At 37.9% G+C, this 24,487-nt stretch overlaps 1 pseudogene; it reads left to right on the top strand.

Moving 5' to 3' along the window:
- The first annotated feature begins 19,356 nt into the window (after positions 1-19,356).
- LOC100675874 (elongation factor 1-alpha 1-like) lies at positions 19,357-21,066 on the top strand (annotated as a pseudogene).
- The last annotated feature ends 3,421 nt before the right edge of the window (positions 21,067-24,487 follow it).

The raw sequence follows: 24,487 nt of genomic DNA, 5'->3' as shown, positions 1-24,487 counted from the left end.
TCTCTTCCATATCCACCCTCACACCCTTGATGATGTCCCATAGCTTTAAATATTTTTATTTATGCTGACAACTCCCAAATTTATATCATCAGTCTAGACTTGCCTCCCAAATTCAGACTCATGGATCCAACTGCATGCTTCTTTCTTTGTGCCCTATGTGCTTCTTCCTTTGGCTTATTTTAATCTGTCTCCTTTCCCTGTAATAAAACTGTAACCATAACAGTTTTCAAGTGAGTTCTGTAGCTCTTCTAGAAAATTACCAAGCCTGAGGACGGTTTTGGGAACCCTCCAAACTTGCAATTAGTTTCAGATGTGAGAGTGGTCTTGTGTGAATGGTTCCACCGAACTATACCATTGGCTAAAACTCTTCTCAGCTTCCTAATAGATCTCTTTGCTTCTATCCATGCTTCCCCTCTCCCTCCTCAATCTGACATTCCTGGACACATCAACCAGTGTGAAACACTTAAAATATAATTTCGATCAAGTCACTCTTCCATTCAAACTTCTAAAATGACTATCTCACTCCAAGAATAAGCCAAATTCTAACAGTGGCTTACAAAACCTACCTCTGGGCTGCCCAATATGGTGGCCATAAGACACTCATGGCTATTGGGCACCTGAAATGTGGACAGCCCAAATTGAGATGTGAAATAGACAGCAAATTTCAAAGACTTAGTATAAAAGTGTAAAATATCTGATTAATAATTTTATATCACATGATGAAATGATATTTTAGATCTATGCATTAAATATAAAATACTATTAAAATTAATTTCACCTGTTTCTTTTTCCATATTTTAAATGTGGCTACTGAAAATTTGGAAACCCTGGTGGCATAATGGTTAAGAGCTACGGCTGCTAACCAAAAGATTGGCAGTTTGAATCCACCAGGCACTCCTTGGAACCTCTACGGGACAGTTCTACTCTGCTCTATAGGGTCGCTGTGAGTTGAAATTGACTCGACAGCAATGGGTTTTTTTTTTACTGAAAACTTAAAATTATATATGTGGTTCACATTAAATTTCTTTTGGGCAGCCCTGCTCTATATAATCCAGATCCCAAGTTAACTTTCCAACCTTCTCTCATTTGCTCTTCCCCTCTGTAGTGGGTTGGATTATGTCTCCCCCAAAAGACATATCCAAGTCCTAATGCTGGTACCTATGAATATGACCATATTTGAAACTACAGTCTTTGCAGATATAATCACATTAAGATGAGGTCATTCTGAATTAGGTGGGCTCTAAATCCAACGACAGGTGTTTTTACAAGAGAAAAGAGGGTGTACTTTGGACACAGAGACACACAGGGAAGAATGCATGTGACCACAGAGGCAGAGACTGTAGTGATGCAGCTACAAGTCAAGGAACGGCAAGGGTTGCTGGCAACCACCACAAGCTAGGAGAGAGGCAAGGAAGGAGTCTTCTCTAGAGACTTCAGAAAGCATGGTCCTTCTGCCAACTTGATTTTGATTTTCTAGGCTCAAGAACTGGTTAGAGGATAAATTTTTCTTGTTTAAAGCCACCCAGTTTTAGTAATTTGTTACAGCAGCCCTAAGAAATAATATACCCTCACTTTCCACACAGTGGCCATACCAGCTTCCTTGATGTTCTTTGAACACCAGGCATGTTCCTACCTTAAAGCCTTTGTTTTCCTGTTGCAGTTCCCTCTACCAAGAACCCACTTTCCTCTTGGTGTATTTAGCATTTCAGATCTTTGCTCAAATATCACCTACTCAGTGGTAGCATAACTACCCTATTTAATACTTCCTTCACCCCCTCACCCCAATCAGCACTACCAATCCCATTCACCTACTCTTCTTATCCATCCACTGATCATTTCCAAACATATTATATAATTTGTTTATTCTGTTTATTGCCTGCCTCCCCCTCTAAAGTGCAGGTATCGCAAGGGCAGAGACCTTTGTTTTGTTCACTACTCTGTTGGCATAGTGGTTAAGAGCCAGGCTGCCAGTCAAAAGGTCAGCAGTTTGAATCTGCCAGGCACTCCTTGAAAATTTTATGGGCAATTCCACTGTGTCCTACAGGGTCACTATGAGTCAGAATTGGCTCAATGGCAATGAGTTTATATCCCATGTCCTTGGAATAGTGACTGGCCCAAAGAGAGGGTTCCATAAGTATTTCTTTGGTTACATCTAATTGTTAAAAATACAATCATATTATATATATTGTTCAGCAAATCACTTTTTTCACTGCATAATAAATCACAGCCATCTGTCAGTATTGATAAAAAGAGATGAACCTCAATCTTTTTTATAAACTCCATAGTATGATATAATACAATTTAACAATTCACCTATTGAAGGTCATTTGTGTCATTGCCATTTTTTTCACTTTACAAACAAAACTGTGTAAGTACTTCTGTGGAATACATCCTTAGATGTGGAAAGGCTGGGTTGAAAGGCACGTATGTTTTAAATTCTGAGGTGCTGCAAATTTGTTTGCCTAGAAGCCTGTACCAATCAACATGCCCACCTACCATCAACTAATCTCCTACTCAAAATCGCCTAGGTTTGAATTGCTACTTTTCCTTCCTCCCACATATACGCCTAGTGTGCCATTTTAATTTCCACCTCCAAGCTGCTGCTTGAATCATCATCACTCTGTTCCATCTCCCCATAGCCCCACCTCCAGATCCACACACCCCCAGGGCCCAACCCCATTCTCTTTTCATTCATCTACATCACACCCTTCATTTAAGATTAAGAACATTCCTTCCTGTTCTGAAACAAACTGGAAGTTCTCTTCTTCTGCAATACAGACTAGTGTTTCAATAATACAAACTCTGAAGTTAGACTGTTGCTATTAGTTGCTGTCAAGTCAGCTTCGACTCATGGCAACCCCATGTACAACAGAGTGAAACATTGCCCAGTCTTGCACCATCTTCATGATCTTTGGTATGCTCGAGTCCATTATTGTGACCACTGTGTATTCCAGCATAGGGGGCTCATCTTCCACCACTGTATCAGACAATATTCTGCTGTGATTCATGGCGTTTTAATTGGCTAATTTTTGGAAGTACATTGCCATACCTTTCTTTCTAGTCCACCTTACTCTGGAAGCTCTGATGAAACCTGTCCCCCATGGGTTGCCCTGCTGGTATTTGAAAACTGGTGACACTGCTTCCAGCACTATAGCAAACCACCATAGCACAACAAACTGATAGATGGATGGTGGGGAGTCAGATTACTTGGGTTCAAATTCCTGATCCACTGTTAAACTCAGTGACCTTGGGCAAGTTACTTAACCTCTCTATGCCCCTATTTTCCTCATTGGTAAAATAATAATAAAAAAAAATAATAAGCAACACTTAATTTTCAATGATGGTTAATTGAATTACCACATGTGAAGCATTTGGGTTTGCCTATTTTCTACACGTTTATCCTAAATGCACCCATTTAAAAAATTTTATTGTGGTAAAACACATATCACAAAAATTCTGCCATTTTAGCCATTTTAAGTATACAACTGACATTGATTACATTCACCATGTTATGCAGCCATCACCACTATTCCTTTCCAAATGTTTTCCATCACCATAAATAGAAACTCAGAGTCCCTGCATGGTGCAAACAGTTAAAGCACTTGGCTGCTAACCAAAAGGTTAGCGATTCAAGTCCATCCAGAGGTACCTTGAAAGAAAGGCCTGGTGATCTACTCCACAAATATCAGTCATTGAAAACTCTATGGAACACAGTTCTACTCTGACACACGTGGAGTCTCCATGAGTTGGAGTCAACTCAACGGCAATTGGTGGAAAACGGAAACTCAGTACTCCTTAAGCAATAACTCCCCATTTCCTCCTCCTCTTAGCTCCTGGTAACCACTAATAAACTCTCCTCTCTATGCATTTGTCTGTTCTAGATATTTCATATAAGTGGGGTCATACAATATTTGTCCTTTTATGCCTGACTTACTTCAATCAGCTTAATGTTTTCAAGGTTCATTCATGTCATAGAATATATCAGAATTTCATTTCTCTTTATGGCTGAATAATATTCCATTTTATGTATATACCACATTTTGCTTGTCCTTTCATTTGTTGATGGACACCTGGGTTGGTTCTGCCTTTTAGCTATTGTGAATAATGCTGCAAAGAACATAGGTGTACAAGTATCTATCTGAGTCCTAAATGTACTCCTTTTTTTTACAATGCAGGTGACAATCTCAACTTCATTTTCATTTTTTTTATCTTCTTAAATAATTGTAAACTCCTAAAGGATAAGGATTATACGTTATAATTACATCTCTGACTACACCTAACACTGTTCATTATACATAGAAGGGAGTCAGTGCATATCTGTTGACTGACTTATACTGTCTTTATTTTTGAGTCTTGTTTAAAGGACATACGGTCAACCTTTTGTTAGGTGGGAAATATTGACATCTTTTCATACCCAATCAAGTCTCTAAATAATCAGCAAGGCCTTATCCTATGGAAAGGCATGTCGTGTAACTAAATATGGAAATCTGGGAATTCTGAAGTTTTACTTAGCAAAAAGCAACACAATAGAAAATTCTTCATTGGTGGGGAAACTCTCCCATTCACTTGCACTGTAATTACCCATACAGTCATTTTTAAATGCCCCCAACTCCACGGCAACCTGCCTTAGGTCCTCATCATTGACAAAATGATTCCACTCCTATTGACCTACAGAAATTGGTGGGGACCTTGCATGCCCCCTAGGTCAACTGGCTTTCTGAAAAGCACTACTTTTTTTTTCCAGTTTCATTTCAAATATTCACTGAAACTTTAGGCTAAACCTTGATACTTTGGGAAAAAAAAGACTCTCTGCCAACTGCACTAATGCTTTTAGCCACATGCATCTCATTAAAGTCAATGAATAATGTGCTACAAAATCTCTCTTCATGGCATCACATTTTCCCCTCAGTATGTGCATGTCATTCCTATTTATATTGAGTCAATGGAGAGGAGGAAAGGCCTTTAAATATTTTTCTTTTAGTCATCAGCTCAGATTAGTAGTTTTATAAAAAGCTTCCTTAGTGACTTTGGACTAAATATGAAGCAATATACTGTAGTTAACATCATTTGGGTCAAGCTCATTCATGGTAATGTCACCACTGCTTCTCCTTGGCAGCATGGCCACAGCCGTAGATTTTTAGTCATTTGTCCTCTTAAATTACAGCAGTTGAAAAAAGATTAGTCAGTTGTATGATCTGTTCCTTGTATTCTAGGTAACCCTATGTGAGTTTGAAAAGCTCCTTTTATAATGGTAAAAAGATGTTTCTGGAATATTAACTTATATGGCAATTATGTGGGGGAGATACAAGCTTATTAAATAACTATATAATACGTACTATTTGCACAACAACTATCCAAGACACACAAAAACATCATACCCATGAGGCCTTGAGATTTTATAGCTTGTACTTTAATTGGGAAGAAAGGACACACATGATAGAAAAGATAATCTTAGGGAAAACTCTCTTAATTAATCAATTGTCAAAGAAGTAAAAAAAAAAAAAAGTGATCTGAGAATATAGATGAAGGAGAGGTCCATTTGACCTAAGTTGATTGGGCAAAGTATCAGAAATGAAGGAGATGGTAATCTCACCGGGCTTTGAGGATTTGTGGGGGAAAATGAGAAAAGAAACACCAAACTCAGGGTGGTAGCAGTGGATCTATATAAAGAGATGGTAAAAGAAGAATCAATGGCATTTAGTTTTGAGTGGATGTGGAGACAAAGTGAAAGATTTTGAAAATGGGTAACTAAAACATTGATAGCCCAGTTAACCCATATAAAGAAGCAGAAAGATGGGGTAACTTTGAAGGGTCAGAAGAAAATTGGGGTGATATATGCTAAACCATAAAAAGAAATAAACTTCATTTGCATAGTGTTCTATTTTTCAATCTATTTGCTATTAAGAATAAACTGTGATACTGACCAAAGCCTTTCTTGCAGAGACTTTAAGATGAAACCTCATAAGTTTACATCCTTTAGATGTTCACTGGAATCACCCTAGTTGAGGGATTCTTACCTGGGCGTGATTTTGCCCCCCAAGGGGATATTTGGCAATGCCTGGAGACATTTTGGGTTGTTACAATTGAGGGTGGTGGTGCTACTGGTATGTTGTGGGTAGAGGCCAAGGATGCTGGTAAACATCCTACAATGCACAGGATAGTGCCCCACAACAAAGAATTATCTGGTCCAAAATGTCAGTGCCTAGGTTAAGAAATCCTAGTCAAGCTACCATCATCTCTCATCCGTACCATTGCAATTGACTCTTTGAGTATAACTTTTTTTGTCCCACTCCAATCTGTTCTCCAGGGTGGTTTTAAAAAGGTAAACCTGACCACGTGTCTCCTTTGCTCAAAAGCATTTTGAGGCTTTCCGTTTCTCTTGAAATAAAGACCAAAGTTTTCAATATGGTCTACAAGGCCATATATGAGCTGGACCCTGTCCAGTCTCAACTGTTGCCAATTTTTTTTACTCTCTGTAGTACAGCAAGTCTCTTGAAAACTGTCATGTTCTCTCCTACTGCAGGGTCTTTGCATTGCTGTTTCCTTCAGCCTGGGATGTCATCCCCTAACTAACACCAACTCAAATTTCAAAAGACTCTTTTTCAGAGTAGACTTCGTTCAACTCGACTGGACTTCCTGTTACAAATTTTTATAGCAAATTTTACTTTCATTTCATAGAACTTATCAAAATATGTTACCATGTGTCTTAATTTGGGTTTCCCTAGAACACACCCTGAGACAAGGATCTAAGCACAAGTAGTTAATTTGAGAGGAGACCCCAGGAAACATAGTTTGAGATTGGAAGTCAGACCGGGAAAGAAAGGAAATTAATAAAGGGTGTGCTATTACCACCATGGGTAATTGGAGTTTAATCCCTCCAGGGAACTCTGGGAAACAGTATGAAATACATCTCAGTGCTATTCAAAATGAGGGACAAGGAAGCTGAAGTATTTATTCACTATGTCACATCCATCATTGTTTGAGGGCTGACCCCAGGGGTAAATACAGGTCACCTTGTGAATGGGACAAGTATGCTGTCATTGCTAGAAACAAAAGCCCTAAGGCAGAGATTCATAGCCTTTGCTGCATAGAGTGCCAAAGGCATGTGGATAGACACTAACAGCATCTTCTACACTATGTATTTGCGGAATTATTTAATGAATGCTCATCTTCCCCATTGGACTTTGCAGGATCTGTTTTGTTCACCATTGTGTACTTAGAGGCCAGCACAGTGCCTAGCACAAACATAACACTTAATAAATAAATATTTGTTGGATGACCAAATTATTTTATGAAGAGACTCTTTATCAATCATGTCTCAGACACATGGCCCCCAAAATTAGTGCCACATTTGTAAATATGGTGCATGATTCAAAACCACTTAATTTATAACAGAGAACTTGACATACATAGGAACTTAAAGGATGCATGATACAGAGGGAAAGTCTTTAGCCCTTCTGAAAAAAAATTAACCTACATCAGGTAATGAAAAAGAGTCCCACTGTGGACCAATGCACTGAGGCATGGGGCAGATTAGAATGATCCAGGAGCTACAGCTAGTTGAGTCTTGGTGAAAAAATAAATGAAATGATGAAAAAGTTGAGATAGGGCTTGCTGTGTAGGCGGCGGACAAATCCCGAAAAGCACAGAGGCCATTGTAAACAGTTTTGAGGTATTTGAACATTTAAAGTGACGTGACTTAATTAGCATATTTGAAAATTCACTCTAGGCCAGGTGTTAATGAAGCCCAGTTGAAATGTATGACTTTCAGATAAATGTTGCACACATAACCGGTTGTTAAATATGGGTAATAGAGTTAAACACTTAAATATCACAAACACAGTTTTCAATTAAGGGAATAGACCGGAGGAAAAAAAAGACCAGAGAAGGGACTCTTTTTTCATAAAAATTCCTATTTCTGTAAAGGAGTCCTTGACCAGGACCCCATGGGCAATTATCTCTGCCCTCTGAGATACCTTGGAATACTTGTATTGTTTATATGTTGACTACCCCACTGGAATATGAGATCCTTGAGTACAAGGAATGTATATTGTTCATATTTGTATCAGTATTATAGTGCCTTTTTCATGTATCTATTTTTTTTATTATAGTGCTTTCTTCACCCATTCTTTATCTAATAATGTCTTTTAAAATGGGAAAATATAATTGAATAATAATTCTTTTTTCAAAATATAATAATTTGTCTTCAAAGAAAAGCCTATTTAATTAAAGAATGCTTGTAAGTTTAATGGAAACTCTTGTAGACATTTTGAAGGGGGTTCATGAACAATTTTCAGTGTTTTTAAGGTTGACTGCACTTTTTTGTTTGTTATTTTTTGTATGATGAAAAATCCCATTCAACAACACTTAATTTCCCTATCACTGATCCAAATTTGTCACTGGCATTGTAGTTCGATTTATCAAATATAATCAGGGTAATTCTATTGCATTATAAACAGAAAAATCCATCAGCTAGTCCCATTGGTTCTGTCATTAAAATATATCCTGGATTTGTCAATTTCCCTCTAATTACCATGTCACAATTCTAGGCAAATTCAAAAAGAATTGTAATAACCTCCTATCACATCTTTTTACACCCACTCTGGCTCAATGGCACCTAACAACACAACAACAAGTTCCCACGTTTCAGAGACCCTTAGTGGTGACCCTTGCCTGAGAGTAGAAGTGGGGAAATGAGGTCTATAATTGGGTATCCAAAAAACAACTGTTTCCTTCCATGAAACAATAGACAAGACCGAAGTTAAAATTATTGTGGTGTCAAATATCCCATGTATACAGATTCTTGCATATTACTTAACCCTCACTTACTTATACCTTGAGATGGCTCCAAACCTTCTCCAAACTATTAAGCTATGGAAGGTAATATTACTCGTACACTTCTTTTCCTTCAGAGGATTACATATCTAATTATACCCCCTTCTATTTTCTGCCATTTATTTTTTTCCCACCCAATTAAAGAAACTTTAGCAATCACGGTTCCTTTTTCTTTTTCCTCTTTGTTTTCCAAATCTCTTCATGTTCCTTCAGAATAGTATTTGAAACTTTAAAGTGACATGACCTAATTAGCATATTTGAAAATTCACTCTAGGCCAGGTGATAATGAAGCCCAGTTGAAATATATGACTTTCAGATGAATGTTGCACACATAACCAGTTGTTAAATTTGGGTAATAGGTTTAAGCACTTAAATATCACCAACACAGATTTCCATTAGAACTGCTCCATCGGGTTTCCAAGGAGCGGCTGGTGGATTGAACTGCCAGCCTTTTGGTTAGCAGCCAGGCTCTTAACCACTATGCCACCAGGGCTCCAGATCCATATATAGACATCCATCATCAGCAGCATCAACATAACCATCAACATCATGAGTAACATTTATTAAAAATTTATTACATGCCAGACAGTGAATTAACCATTTTTACATTGTTTACCTCCTGAAATATTCACATCAACTTTATGAGGCAGGCACTATCATTAATCCTACTGAGGGAACTGTGCCTTAAATCTGGTAACTTTCCCAATGGCACACAGCTAGAAAGTGTAACTCCCTAGCTTGCTCTCAAAAGAGCTCCATCATCATGCTTCATTAAAAAGTTAACCAACGAAACTGTGTACATGTATTCCAAATTCAGCTTGTCTGATACAGGGGCAAGAGAACTGGGCAAAAAGAAGGAAACTCCAGGCTGAATTCTACAGCTGACTAGCAGTATGATCTTGGGCAGTATTATGATGATAAAAACTAAGGTTATCAAGATAATTCAGGTCAAGTAAATAGTTGCTTTGAGTCTCAATCATTAGCTAGAATATTGTCTACATCATTTTGGTTGTATAAGGGTACAGTCTTCATTTCAGGAAAGAAAATCACAATAGGGAAGTAAAACTGTAGAATAAATATGGAAGTTTAGCATAAAATGGAATTGTGTGGAATGCCATTAAATCGTTGAATGGCATGCCTATAATGACCTTATTTTTGTTAATAATAAAAACAGGAAGATTAGCAAAAAAAAAAAAAAACCCTGCTAAAATCCAACACATTTCAGCAGCAAGTTAAAAGAACTCTGACTTTATTTTTTCACTAACAGTGACTTAGTGAGGCAACAAAACTCTAAAAACTGTGCGATGAGATTACCATATTTGAAATATATTTCTTTTGTTAACACTACCGTGGAAATGATTACTTGAAAAGGCCATTGGTTTCTTGATGTATTGGAGCTTCTTCCTTTTGAAAACCTGTCAGTTGTATTGTAAGTGTTCTTAAAGTGTAAAGTACTAATTAGAGCACTTCCATCTGTGCAATTCTGCCATAATAACCTTGAGAAGTACCTTTATAATAAACATTAACAATTTTTTCAATTGCCCCAAATTTTTAAAAATTGCATTTTACTTTCTATTATGTATAATTTATTAAGTTAGTCTTTGCGTAAAATGAGATAAGTAAAATGTCTAGGTTAGGCAAATGCATAGAGACAGAAGTTTATTAGTGGTGACCAGGGCCTGGAGGGAGGAAGGAATGGCAGTTATTGCTGAAGGGGTACTGAGTTTCTGTGTGGGATAATGTAAAACTTTTGGAAATGGATAGTGGTGATGGTAGCCCAATATGGTGAATGGAATTAATATCTCTGAATTGTACACTTAAAAATAGTTAAAATGGCAAAATTCTTGCTATATGTATCTTCCCACAATATTTTTTAAATGAGTTAATAACTAAATATTAGAAGATCTCATTGGCCCTGAATCATAGGATTTTAGGACATTAAAAATAAATAACAACTAAACAAAAAAAAACCAGTGATCTTAAGAATCCAAACCACTGTTACAATAAAGGAATGACCAAAGGCCAATTTTTTACATGACTTGTCAAGTACCACAAAACAACTTACTGCAGTAAAAGCAAAGCCAGCATCACAGTCCCCAAACTCTCAATCCAAGGTTTTCTTTCATAAGCATCATTTCAACATCAGATATCAGGGCCCATCAATCTCCCTTAATACAGGCAGAATGGGTCCCTAAGTGCTGCAAATGGTTTGTGCTGGACTACTAACCTAAAGGTTGGAGGTTTGGACCCACCAGGTCTAGCAATCTGCTTCCCTAAAGATTATAGTCAAGAAAAACCTATAGAGCAGCTCTGCTCTGTAACATGTGAGATCACCATGAGTCGGAATCAATTTGACGGCAGCAGATTTGGTTGGGTTTTTTGTTTGGTTGTTTTGTTTTGTTTTCTACAGGCAAAAAAAATTCTGGTGTGGTTGTTTAAAGATAAATATGCCCTATTTTATTTTATTGACCTAAAAGTGTTTGATGTCTAACACATGCTATTAATTGTATCTTCATTTCGTTTCATTATTTCCTTTAATTATCTCCCCTTTCTAACTCTTTTTACGTAAACTTCTCCTCCACATTTTTGCTGTAAGATTTTTTCTGTAGAAAAGTAACTCAGTGAGATCACTGGACTTTGATAAGTGTTTCCAGTCCTGAAAGATACAGATATGGCTTAGGGAAGAAACAGTTGGGTGCTGAATCTCTTCCCACAGGGGGAGTGTGCAAGACACAGGCCAAGCATCAGAATTTGTCACTCCTGTATAAACCCAAGTTCTTTTCTCTTTAGGTTTCTACATGTTTTATTTCCAAAACTGGAATCAGTGTCAATAAAATTCATTTATAGAGCAAGTTTCTTAGGAGGTCAAGGCGTTAAACATTTTTGCTTTGTGGATTTTCCAAAGCTGCCTTGCAGCATTCTTGTAATGGCTCACATTTTGAAGATATTAAAAGTAATCTCTCATCAGTATCATGGCAGAAAAAGAATATGTCCCTTCTACATAAATTTAACACGTTCATTTATTCATTCTTATATTAAATAAAGACTTTGAAACATTTATCATGTCCCACGGATGTCACTTGGATAGCTGGATCAACAACTGGAAATTGGGCCTAAATTGGTCATGATCGATTCACTTTTAAATTAACCGTATCTGGTTTGGTGTATAGCTTAGGAGTAGAGGTTTTAAAGCCAGACTGTTGAGTTAAAATCTCAACTGTGTATGTAACCTTAGGCAAATTACTTAATTGCTGTGGGATTCAGTTTCCTCAACTATGAAAGAAGGATAGTGATCATACCTACTTCATAAGAATGTTGTGAGGATGAAATGAGTAACATATGCAAACTGCCTGGCTACATTGATAATTATAATTACAATATTACTTAAAACTATATACTTTGGATATAAGCTTTAATCACCTCTCAAGAAGCTACTTCTTCCCTATTCCAGCTTATAAAACACTATAGTCTCTTCAGGTAATAACGGGCATTCCATACTCAAATAGTCTTTACAAAAAGAAGTCTCTCCAAACTCTTCATTTCATATCTAATTTCTTCCACCTATGCAACTAGATACAGAAACCTGTCTTTCCCTTAAATAACACTTAATTTTTCAAAATAGTCGGGCTTAGCAATTAATCTGATATTATTAATTATCCTTTTATTAATGAAATTGGAAAATCAAGGCTCCTTGGAGTATATAGTCTACCATGTCAGGTGTTTTAATATCTAAGAAAACAGTTTCCATTGGTCATATCTGTTTTAGACACTAGACTGAGTGACAAAGGGTAGTGGATAAAACTTTATGATAATTGCAACATAGTTTTAGCAACCTGTTTTTAACTACTTTGTCTTCAAATTATTTTAAGGTTCTGACTCTCAGTCCAGCACTGAAGTTCTTTTGTTGGCTTCTAAGCATTCATCTGTCTGTCTCTCTGTTCACCATTTACATATGGTTCATCAACACTTGATGGCAACTTTACCCATCATTGCATATGGCCCATTAACAGCTGACAGCTGTCAGTAAGACAAGACTACTCAAGCCCTTCTCCAACCATGATGCTTTTGACAAACAGAGGGAAGAGTCTGAACCAACCACCTGCTGAGACCATCTTAATCTGGCAGTAATTAACTTTGTTGGCTGGAGTCCTCCTTTGCTGCAGTAGAGAGGATCCAGTTCAAAGAAAATGTTTGGCTGAAATGTCTGTCTGATCCAATCCAGTTATGCTTTCAAGAAATATCACCCACATCCATATGTATCAGTTTATCCAGTTTCAAAATGTTTTTGCTACTGTGTAGATATGCTCTTACTGTGGTAACAACTTAGAAACAACCCCTTATTTTGGTGAAACTTAGAAAACCTAATACTCAAATTTAAAATGGCTGCAGACACATCTACTGAACACAAACTTTGTATATAGCACTCTGCTGAGTGTGCTGAAGGTTTAATTTATACAACCAGGGAAACAAAAAGCATTCTCTGGAAATACTACCACGTTAGGTTTCAATAGCTGTGAGGTAGGTAATTTCTAATGGAACCCAAATAGAAATTCATTCTCTGACTCAAGGGATCACATGATCTTACATAGACCATCTGCTGCCTATGGATTTATGAATAATGGCTGAATTAGATGGGAGAATGATTCAGTGGTTTGTACTAAAGATATATCAGACAATAAGAATGCAAGTGAAATGGATTGCCTGAGGGAATTTGTTTAATGCTTTAAAACTGATAAACTCACTGAATATAAGAGATCGTAAGCAGAGATTTTGTATCCTGAGATTCTCGTGAACTTTAACTTAGGTACTTGAACTTATCTCTGCAGGATGTTATATGGCTTTGCATGACAGGGAAGACCTGCCTTTATCTAATTGGTCACTTCAGTTTCTGATTTCCAGATTCAAATATATGAGATTCCCACAAATGAAATTAATATCAGCTTGAACTTATATCTGTATGATGTTTCAATGGCTTTGATTGACAAAGAAGTTCTTCCAGGATCTCAAAGGCTTTGTTTCAAATATATGTCTATGCTAGATATAAATTATGAAGAATACATAACTGCAAAAGATTGTATATTTATTCATGACATTAAAAGAGGCAGATTATCTTTTATATTGTTTTATAAATTACAGAAAATTTTGTATAGCTTTTGTGCATAATGCCAGAAAAAGGAGTAAAATGAATCATTCTAATCATGCTGATTAACTTTATTAAGGCTAAGTGATTCGACCCCAAATACTCTAGTAAATTATTGCTAAATCAAGAATGGCAATTATAACACTTAACTTACACATATTGTATATATTGTGACTACAGCTTGAACACCTCTTGTAGCTGTCAAGGTGAGAGCTCAGGGGAGATGAATGTTTAATTGTTTACTTGCAAAATGTCACGGTGTCCAGTTTTCTATGTAAGTTGATATTTGTTTTCAGCGATGAAGTGATTCATCTTTTCCATTAAAACGAGTTTTCAAACCCCTGTCCCATCACCATAATTCAAAGAAGAAAGATGTCAGCAAGAAATCTCAGAGTAGGGGATAACAGTCACAGCAAGAAAAACACAGCACAGAGCCTTGAATTAGTGAGAGATGAGAAAATTATGACTATGCAGAGGTTGATCACCAATTCTCTTTCACCTTTAATCCAGATTGGCTGAATTCCATCTACCCAGTTACTCACATTCATATTCATTCATTCTCTCTCTTGATAAGCTATGGGCTTTTGTTCATTTTGGCAGAAGATAACTTCGAATAGATGGGCATTGCAAGAGAAAGGAGAGCCTGTTGTCATGTCTGAGGATTAGAAAAGACTTCGGAGATCACTGGATTCAATCTCCTCATTTTACATAAAAGGAAACTGAACCCCAGGACTATTGAGTGCCAGAACTCTTCTGTTACACTTAGTGACAGAGTCATCAGCAGACTTCAGCCTTTTGTGATTTCTGGTGTCCTTGTTATTGAAATTTACATCCCTAAAAAGCAGTGGCTATCTCACAATGCCAGCCCCCACTCCCCCCCCCCACACAAGCTCCTTCCAGAACTCTAGGAAAACAGATGGTACATAATATTTCTTGAATCTATGAATGATAACTTGACCAAATATTTATATGGAGAGGTTTTGTATCTATAAATGAAGGCTAACTTTTAGTAAACATCCTTAGTTTGATTCTGTGGAAAAAAAAAGATGAATTGTGTTTTAAATGGTTCTGTCACAACCTGTCTGTCTATCTGGAGGAAAGTTACGTCCATTTTAAATCATGTTTTTAAAATTCTGATGTATCAAAGACTGACAAAATATTAAAAGATTGCATATCTTATAAAAAAAAAATCTAGAAAACAACAGAGAAAATCTAAGGGACAAGAAAGGCCTTCTTAAATAAGACTGTAGATCCAGAAAACAGAGACACGCATTTACTGTACAAAAACATTAAAATGTTATTTAATGGAAAAAGATAAAGTAAATTCAAGGCAATAAATGACAGATTTGAAAAATCATTTCAAGTGCAGAAGACAGGTAAGCTTAAATATCTATAATACTTAAAGAGCACTTACAAATTAACACGGGAATAAACAACCCAACAGAACAAAAACAGGTAAAGGATTTATTGGATAATTTACAAAAAAGAAAATCTAAAAAATCAACAAACTGATAAAAAGAAGTTCAACAGCACATGTCATCAGGTAAATTCAAAGTAACACTGACCAGCACTCTACCACTATCTCACAGCACAAATTTATGCAAGTCTCTCACACCTCTCCCTAGTGATGTAAGGAGAAATTTCCACACTTAATTAATGGTAGAAACAGAAAGCGATATACCTTTACTTTTTTTCTCTTTTGGAAAGCAATACATTTAAAAAATTTTAAAGAGTCATATCCTTTAACCAAGTTTTCTCATAGTTTGGAATCTATTCCACAGACACAAAATTACACTAGGAGTGCCAAAGCTTGGAATCAATGTGCCTACCACAAATATGCATGTGAAAGCTGGACAATGAATGAGGAAGACCGAAGAAGAATTGATGCCTTTGAATTATGGTGTTAGCAAAGAATATTGAATGTACCATGTACTGCCAGAAGAACAAACAAATCCATCTTGGAAGAAGTACAGCCAGAATGCTCCTTAAAAGCAAAGATGCCATACTTTGGGCATGTTATCAGGAGGGACCACTCCCTGGAGAAGGATATCATGCTTGGCAAAATAGAGGGTCAACAAAAAAGAGGAAGACCCTCAACGAGATGGACTGACACAGTGGCTGCAACAATGGGCTCAAGCATAACAATTGTGAGGATGACGCAGAACCAGGCAATGTTTCTTTCTGTTGTACACAGGGTCTCAATGAGTCAGAACCAACTTGACAGCACCTAACAACAACATCACAAATAGGGTAAAGACAGAATAAACTATGCCACATCGCCATGGAATATTATTAACAAAACAAAACTAAACTAAAAAACCAAACTAGGAAGCTCAAAAATAGGATCCAGGAAGCAAGACAGCCAGAGAACTCAGTAGAGTAGGCTAGGAAAATCAGGAGAGTAGATGTGAGCTTCAGCAACTAAGGAAACTTGCTCTTGAGGGAAATTTCGAATCAGTCAGAAAGTTTCTTATCTTTCTCGTCCTAGCCAGTAAGACAATCTGAATCTGCCAATGAAACTAGGATGTGGTATCCTTGAATTCATTTCAAAGGTATGAATGGATTTAAATGGAATGGAATTAAAAACTCTCATAATATGAGTAACCACCCATTTATTCATTGCTTAACTTATGTTAACATTTCACTTTGTTGTTTTGAGCTGTCCTAAGAAAGGCACAGCTGCACTCTCCATTTATCTTAGATAACAAGCAGGATTTTCATTAACTGTAGTGAATTCTTCAGAGCCCAATTAATATGCTAAAAGCTCCCCAGTTCACACTGCCTATGTGTTGACCTGTGAAATCTTCATATTAGAAGGTAGCTTAGGAAGCAACAACCTCATGCCTGCCTGGCAGATCAGACCAGAGTGAGTAATATGTTAATATGTTAAGTCAGTATGTTAAGTCAAACAAGAGTGATGCTTAATTTATGAAATTAAAACACCTAGCCAACCTCATCTAAAAAAGGAACGTGATCAAAACTCACCTGGTCTAAAGAGTAAGGAAGGACAGAGTAAGAATGATGTAAGCCATATACTGCAGGATTGAGACAAAGCCACTTATTGGCGGTGGCTTATTTTTTACATGAGAAGGCAGGAAAACAAAGTACAGCAAGGAAGAATGTTCTCTAGTTCCCCAGGTAACAGGGGTCAAAGACTACAAGAAATGGAGCTGAGAAAGGTGCTTCTAGAGGAAAAGCAAGAAATGTGCCATTACACAAGAATCTCTGCAGGAAGGTAACAGCCCACATTCAAAAGGTGTAACTGGGCAGGTATTCAACCAGAGGTGGGAAAGATGAACTAACCCAGGGGCCCTGAGGCATTCTTTTTGCAAATGCATTTACTGGGCAGGTAGACACAGTTACTTAACCAGCATTCCTTACCTTGCATAATTGAATATTGATCGAAAAGATGCATTTAGTGCCTTTGAACAAAGTAAAATAGGCGGGTGCTGCGTTCAGGGAAGGATTCAATAGTTGGGTCACAGAGCAGGGTTTCCTACTGACAAATGAGGGGTCTGAGGCAACTCTTAGTCAATAACACTGGCCGTGCTGGTTCCTTCTGTAAGTCATCGTTGTTATTCCAGACACTAGCCACCCTAATAATCCTATCAAATTCACTTGAACTCAATTCGGTGGAAGAAAATTAAAAAGATTCATCCAATTTGATACTTGAAATACCTGCAAATGGGCAAAATGTGTTTTATTAACATTCTAAAGCAGGGCTTTGTCAAAATGCTGGATTCAATGTGGGCCTTGAGATGACATTCCCTTGAGTTAATTGCTACATGAAAGAGTCATTTTATGACAAAAGCATAATGAGATAATCACAGCAATTTCTAAAAATCAACAATTTAACCCAGGTGATTTGGATGGACAGCACATTTGCAGGTGGAGTAAAGAATAACACATCATTAAAAGTACATACACTTTTTTTTTTTTTTGAAGGAGAGAGAAAAGAACTGTCCTGTTGATTTCCTTTTGGATGGCAAAACTTAGTTTTAGCAGGGCTGCCTTGCTTTGTGGCCTTGTGAAGGGTTGTTTACCACTTGGAAAAGGGTTTCCTATCAGGCGTGTACTGGGATACGTTGCAATGTCACAGAACAGTGTCAGCTGTGTAGCTGCCAAAAATGACATCAATTCTCACCCCCACAAAGACACACATTGTTAGGGGCACCGTTAATGAGGCGCATGCTTTTTCTTTACTTTTCCTCCATGGAGTAAGAAAGCAAGGCGTTACATCGGAATTATCTTTCCAGAGAATAGAAAACACTTTAAAAAAATTGAACCACAAAGCTTTTACACACTACAAAAGTTAATGAAAAAAAAAATGACAGCAATGGGTGCAATTACAAAATGTCTACCTAAGAATATATAGACATAAATAGAAATACATATGGTCACACACATATGTATATGTGTGGTTTTATATACATATTCATTGTTTTCACAAAGTATTTACTAAATGAACTGTATTTTAAACCTCCGAAATTGTACGTTGCACTTATTATCCATTCTTTGTTTAACTATCTGATTTAAATGTTATATATGAACAGTAGACTCATAGTACAGGTTTTCCTATCCTCTATGCTGCTTAATAGTCCTTAATAAAATCTATAATTAATAAATGATTTTTGAACAAAGGCCAAAATCACTACTATTTATTGAGTAGCTTCTATACACCAGATTCTTTAATTACATATATAATTACTATATTGTAATACCTAGTTAATATCATCTTCTTACTTTACCAAGGATGAAAGTGAGTTCATAGAGGTAAGTGGAGTATTCCAGTCACACAGCAAGCAAGTGGCAACGCTGAGACTCAAAACCTCTTCTTTCTGATTCCAAAACCCACACTCTCTCTGCTATGGCAGGCTGCCCATTGCAATAAATACCCTGTCTGAATAATACCAGCACCAACAAAAAATATTTCTACAGATTTAATAATTATAGACTAGTAATGAACTACTCCAGGTGTCTGTTTGTTGTACTGTGGTGTTTTACATATTGCTGTGACACTGGAAGCTTTGCCACCAATATTTCAAATACCAGCAGCGTCATCCATGGTGGACAGGTTTTAGCAGAGATTCCAGACTAAGACAGACTAGGAAAAAGGACCTGGCAGTCTACTTCTGAAAAAACTGTCCAGTGAACACCTTATGAATACCAGTGGAACATTGTCTGATATAGTGCCAGAAGATGAGCCCCTCAGGTTGGAAGGCATTCAAAATACGACTGGGAAAGAGTTGCCACCTCAAGGTAGAGTCAACCTTGGTGACATGGGTGTTGTCAAGCTCTTGGAAAACTTCATTTGCTGATACGGCAATACTCAAGATGAGAAGAAACAGCTGCAAACATCCATTAATAATCGGAACGTGGAATGTACAAAGTATGAATCTAGGAAAACAGGAAGTCGTCAAAAATGAAATGGAGCTTTCTCGCAACAAGTTTGCTGCCAGGACACAGGTGTTGGTAAAACTATCACAAAGTCTAAGCCAATGCGGGAAAGGAAAAGACCCATGTCAACATCATCATCATGGACACGTAGATTCGGGAAAGTCCACCACTACTGGTCATCTGATCTACAAATGTGGTGGGATCGACAAAAGAACCATTGAAAAATTTGAGAAGGAAGCTGCTAAGATGGGAAAGGCCTCCTTCAAGAATGCCTGGATCTTGGATAAACTGAAAACCAAACATGAGCCAGGCATCACCATTGATATCTCCCTGTGGACATTTGGGACCAGCAAGTATTATGTAACCATCATTGATGCCCCAGGACACAGAGACTTCATCAAAAACATGATTACGAGAACATTACAGGCTGTGCTGTCCTGATTGTTGCTGCTGGTGCTGGTGAATTTGAAGCTGGTATTTCCAAGAATGGGCAGATCCGTGAGCATGCCCTTCTGGCTTACACACTGGGTATGAAACAACTAATTGTTGGTGTTAACAAAATGGATTCCACTGAGCCACCCTACAGCCAGAAGAGATATGAGGAAATTGTTAAGGAAGTCAGCACCTATGTTAAGAAAATTGGCTACAACCCTGACACAGTAGCATTTGTGCCAATTTCTGGTTGGAATGGTGACAACATACTGGAGCCAAGTGCTAACATGCCTCAGTTCAAGGGATGGGAAGTCACCCATAAGGATGGAAATGCCAGTGGAACCATACTGCTTGAAGCTCTGGATTGCATCCAGACACCAACTCATCCAACTGACAAGCCCCTACATCTGCCTCTCCAGGATGTCTACAAAATTGGTGGTATTGCCACTGTCCCTGTGGGCAAATTGGAGACTGGTGTTCTCAAGCCAGGCATGGTAGTCACCTTTGCTCCAGTCAATGCCACCACTGCAGTAAAGTCTGTTGAAATGCACCATGAAGCTTTGAGCAAAGCTCTGCCTGGGGACAATGTAGGCTTCAAGGTCAAGAACGTCTCTGTCAAAGATGTTTGTCGTGGCAATGTGGCTGGTGACAGCAAAAATGACCCACCCATGGAAGCAGTTGGCTTCGCTGCTCAGATGATCATCCTGAAACACCCAGCCCAAATCAGTTCTGGCTATGATTGTGACACAGCTCACGTTGCTTGCAAGTTTACTGAGCTCAAAGAGAAGATCAATCACCATTCTGGTAAGAAACTAGAAGATGGTCCCAAATTCTTGCAGTCTGGTGATGCTGCCATCATTGACATGGTTCCTGGCAAGCCCATGTGTGTTAAGAGCTTCTCTGAGTATACTCGCCTGGGTCATTTTGCTGTTCATGATATGAGACAGACAGTTGCTGTGGGTGTCATCAAGGCAGTGGACAAAAAGGCTACTGGAGCTGGCAAGGTCACCAACTCTGCTCAGAAAGCTCAGAAGGCAAAATTAGTATTGTCCACAATACCTGCCACCCCAGTCTTAATCAGAGGTGGAAGAAAGGTCTCAGAACTGTTTGTCTCAATTGACAATTTAATAGTAAAAGACTGGTTAACGATAACGAGGAATCATAAAACCTTCAGAAGGAAAGGAATGTTTTGTGGACCATTTGTTTCTTTTTTTGTGTGTGGCAGTCTTAAGTTATTAGTCTTTAAAATCAGTACTTTTTAAATGGTAACAACTTGACCAAAAATCTTTCACAGAATTTTGAGACCCATTAAAAAAATGTTTAATGAGGAAAAAAAAAAAAGGAATGAATTAATGAGCTGAAATGAACTGGCATTGGCCATTTTGAATCAGACAATCATATGGTCTACTATGCCAAGAATGACAAATTGAAGAGGAATGGCATTGTGTTCATCCTCAAAAAGAACATTTCAAGTACAACACTGTCATTGATAGGATAATATCCATATGCCTACAAGAAAGATCAGTTAATATGACTATTATTCAAATTCACACACCAACCACTAAGGCCAAAGATAAAGGAATTGAAGATTTTTACCAACTTTCGCAGTCTGAAATTGATTGAACATAAAATCAGGATGCATTCATAATTACTGAAGATTGGAATTCAAAAGTTGGAAACAAAGAAGAACTGGTAGTTGGAAAATATGTCCTTGGTGATAGAAATGATGCCAGAGACTGCATTATAGAATTTTGCAAGACCAACAGGTTCTTCGTTGCAAATATTTTTTTCAACAAAGTAAATGGCAACTATACACGTTGACCTCGCCAAATGGAACACACAGGAATAAAATCAGCTACATCTGTGGAAAGAGACAATGGAAAAGCTCAATATCATCAGTCAGAACAAGGCCAGGGGCTGACTGTCGAACAGACCATCAATTGGTCCTATGCAAGTTCAAGTCGAAGCTGAAGAAAATTAGAACAAGTCCACGAGAGCCAAAATACGACTTTGAGTATATCCTACCTGAATTTAGAGACCATCTCAAGAATGGATATGACAAACTGAATGCTAATGACCAAAGACCAGATGAGTTGTGGAATGAAATCAAGGACATCATACATGAAGAAAGTAAGAGGTCCTTAAAAAGACAGGAAAGAAAGAAAAGACCAAAATGGATGTCAGAAGAGACTCTGAAACTTGCTCTTGAGCTTAGAGTATCTAAAGCAAAAGAAAGAAATGATGAAGTAAAAGAACTGAATAAAAGATTTCAAAGGACAGCTTGAGAGGAGAAAGTATTAAAATGAAATGTGCAAAGACCTGGAGATAGAAATCCAAAAGGGAAGAACATTTCTCAAGCTGAAAGGACTGAAGAAAAACGTCAAGCCTCAAGTTGCAATATTGAAGGATTCTACAGGGAAAATACTAAAAGATACTGGAAGCATCAAAAGAAGATGGAAGAAATACACAGTTATGTACCAAAAATGATTGCTACACATTCAACCATTTTGTTGTTGTTGTTAGGTGCCGTCGAGTCGGTTCCGACTCATAGTGACCCTATGCACAACAGAGCAAAACACTGCCTGTCCTGCACCATCCTTACAATCCTTGTTATGCTTGAGCTCATTGTTGCAGCCACTGTGTCAATCCACCTCGTTGAGGGTCTTCCTCTTTTGCGCTGACCCTGTACTCTGCCAAGCATGATGTCCTTCTCCAGGACTGATCTCTCCTGACAACATGTCCAAAGTATGTAAGACATAGTTTCGCCATCTTTGCCTCTAAGGAGCATTCTGGCCGCTCTTCTTCCAAGACAGATTTGTTCTTTCTTTTGGCAGTCCATGGTATATTCAATATTCTTCACCAACACCACAATTCAAAGGCGTAAACTCTTCTTCGGTCTTCCTTACTCATTGTCCAGCATTCACATGCATATGATGTGATTAAAAATACCATGGCTTTGGTCAGGCACACCTTAGTCTTCAGGGTGATATCTTTGCTGTTCAACACTTTGAAGAGGTCCTTTGCAGCAGATTTGCCCAAAGCAAGACGTCATTTGATTTCTTGACTGCTACTTCCATGAGTGTTGATTGTGGATCCAAGTAAAATGAAATCCTTGACAACTTCAATCTTTTCTCCGTTTATCATGATGTTGCTCAAGGGTCCAGTTGTGAGGCTTTTTGTTTTCTTTATCTTGAGGTGCAATCCATACTGAAGACTGTGGTCTTTGATCTTCATCACTAAGTGCTTCAAGTCCTCTTCACTTTCCGCAGGCAAGGTTGTGTCATCTGCATAAGGCAGGTTGTAAATGAGTCTTCCTCCAATCCTGATGCCCCGTTCTTCTTCATATAGTCCAGCTTCTCAGATTCTTTGTGCAGCATACAGATTAAATAGGTATGGTGAAAGAATACAACCCTGACGCACACCTTTCCTGACTTGAAACCAATCAGTAACCCCTTGTTCTGTCCGAACAACTGCCTTTTGATCTATGTAAAGGTTCCTCATGAGCACAATTAAGTGTTCTAGAATTCCCATTCTTCACAGTGTTATCCATAATTTGTTATGATCCACATAGTTGAATGCCCTTGCATAGTCAATAAAACACAGGTAAACATCCTTCTGGTATTCTCTGCTTTCATCCAGGATCCATCTGACCTCAGCAATGATATCCCTGGTCCCACGTCCTCTTCTGAAACCAGCCTGAATTTCTGGCAGTTCCTTGTCGATACACTGCTGCAGCCATTTTTGAATGATCTTCAACAAAATTTTGCTTGTGTGTGATATTAATGATATTGTTCTATAATTTCCACATTTGGTTGGATAGCCTTTCTTGGGAATAGGCATAAATATGGATCTCTCCCAGTAAGTTGGCCAGGAAGCTGTCTTCCATATTTCTTGGCATAGACGAGTGAGCACTGCATCAAGCACTGCATCTGCTTGTTGAAACATCTCAATTGATATTCCATCAATTCCTGGGGCCTTGCTTTTCTCCAATGACTTCAGAGCAGCTCGGACTTCTTCCTTCAGTACCATCAGTTCCTGATCATATGCCACCTCTTGAAATGGTTGAATATCGACTAATTCTTTTTGGTATGATGACTCTGTATATTCCTTCCATCTTCTTTTGATGCTTCCTGAGTCATTTAATATTTTCCCCATGGAATCCTTCACTATTGCAACTCGAGGCTTGAATTTTTTCTTCAGTTCTTTCAGCTTGAGAAACGCCGAGCGTGTTCTTCCCTTTTGGTTTTCCATCTCCAGCTCTTTGCACATGTCATTATAATAATTACTTTGTCTTCTCAAGAGGCCCTTTGAAATCTTCTGTTCAGTTCTTTTACTTCATCAATTCTTCCTTTTGCTTTAGCTGCTCGATGCTCAAGAGCAAGTTTCAGAGTCTCCTCTGACATCCATCTTGGTCTTTTCTTTCTTTCCTGTCTTTTCAATGACCTCTTGCTTTCTTCATGGATGACGTCCTTGATGTCATTCCACAACTCGTCTGGTCTTCGGTCACTAGTGTTCAATGTGTCAAATCTATTCTTGAGATGGTCTCTGAATTCAGGTGGGATATACTCAAGGTCATATTTTGGCTCTCGTGGACTTGCTCTGATTTTCTTCAGTTTCAGCTTGAACTTGCATATGAGCAATTGATGGTCTGTTCCACAGTCAGCCCCTGGCCTTGTTCTCACT

This window comes from Loxodonta africana, chromosome X, assembly GCF_030014295.1.
Source record: "Loxodonta africana isolate mLoxAfr1 chromosome X, mLoxAfr1.hap2, whole genome shotgun sequence".
NCBI lineage: Eukaryota > Metazoa > Chordata > Mammalia > Proboscidea > Elephantidae > Loxodonta > Loxodonta africana.
This window is presented reverse-complemented; position numbering and strand designations above follow the sequence as displayed.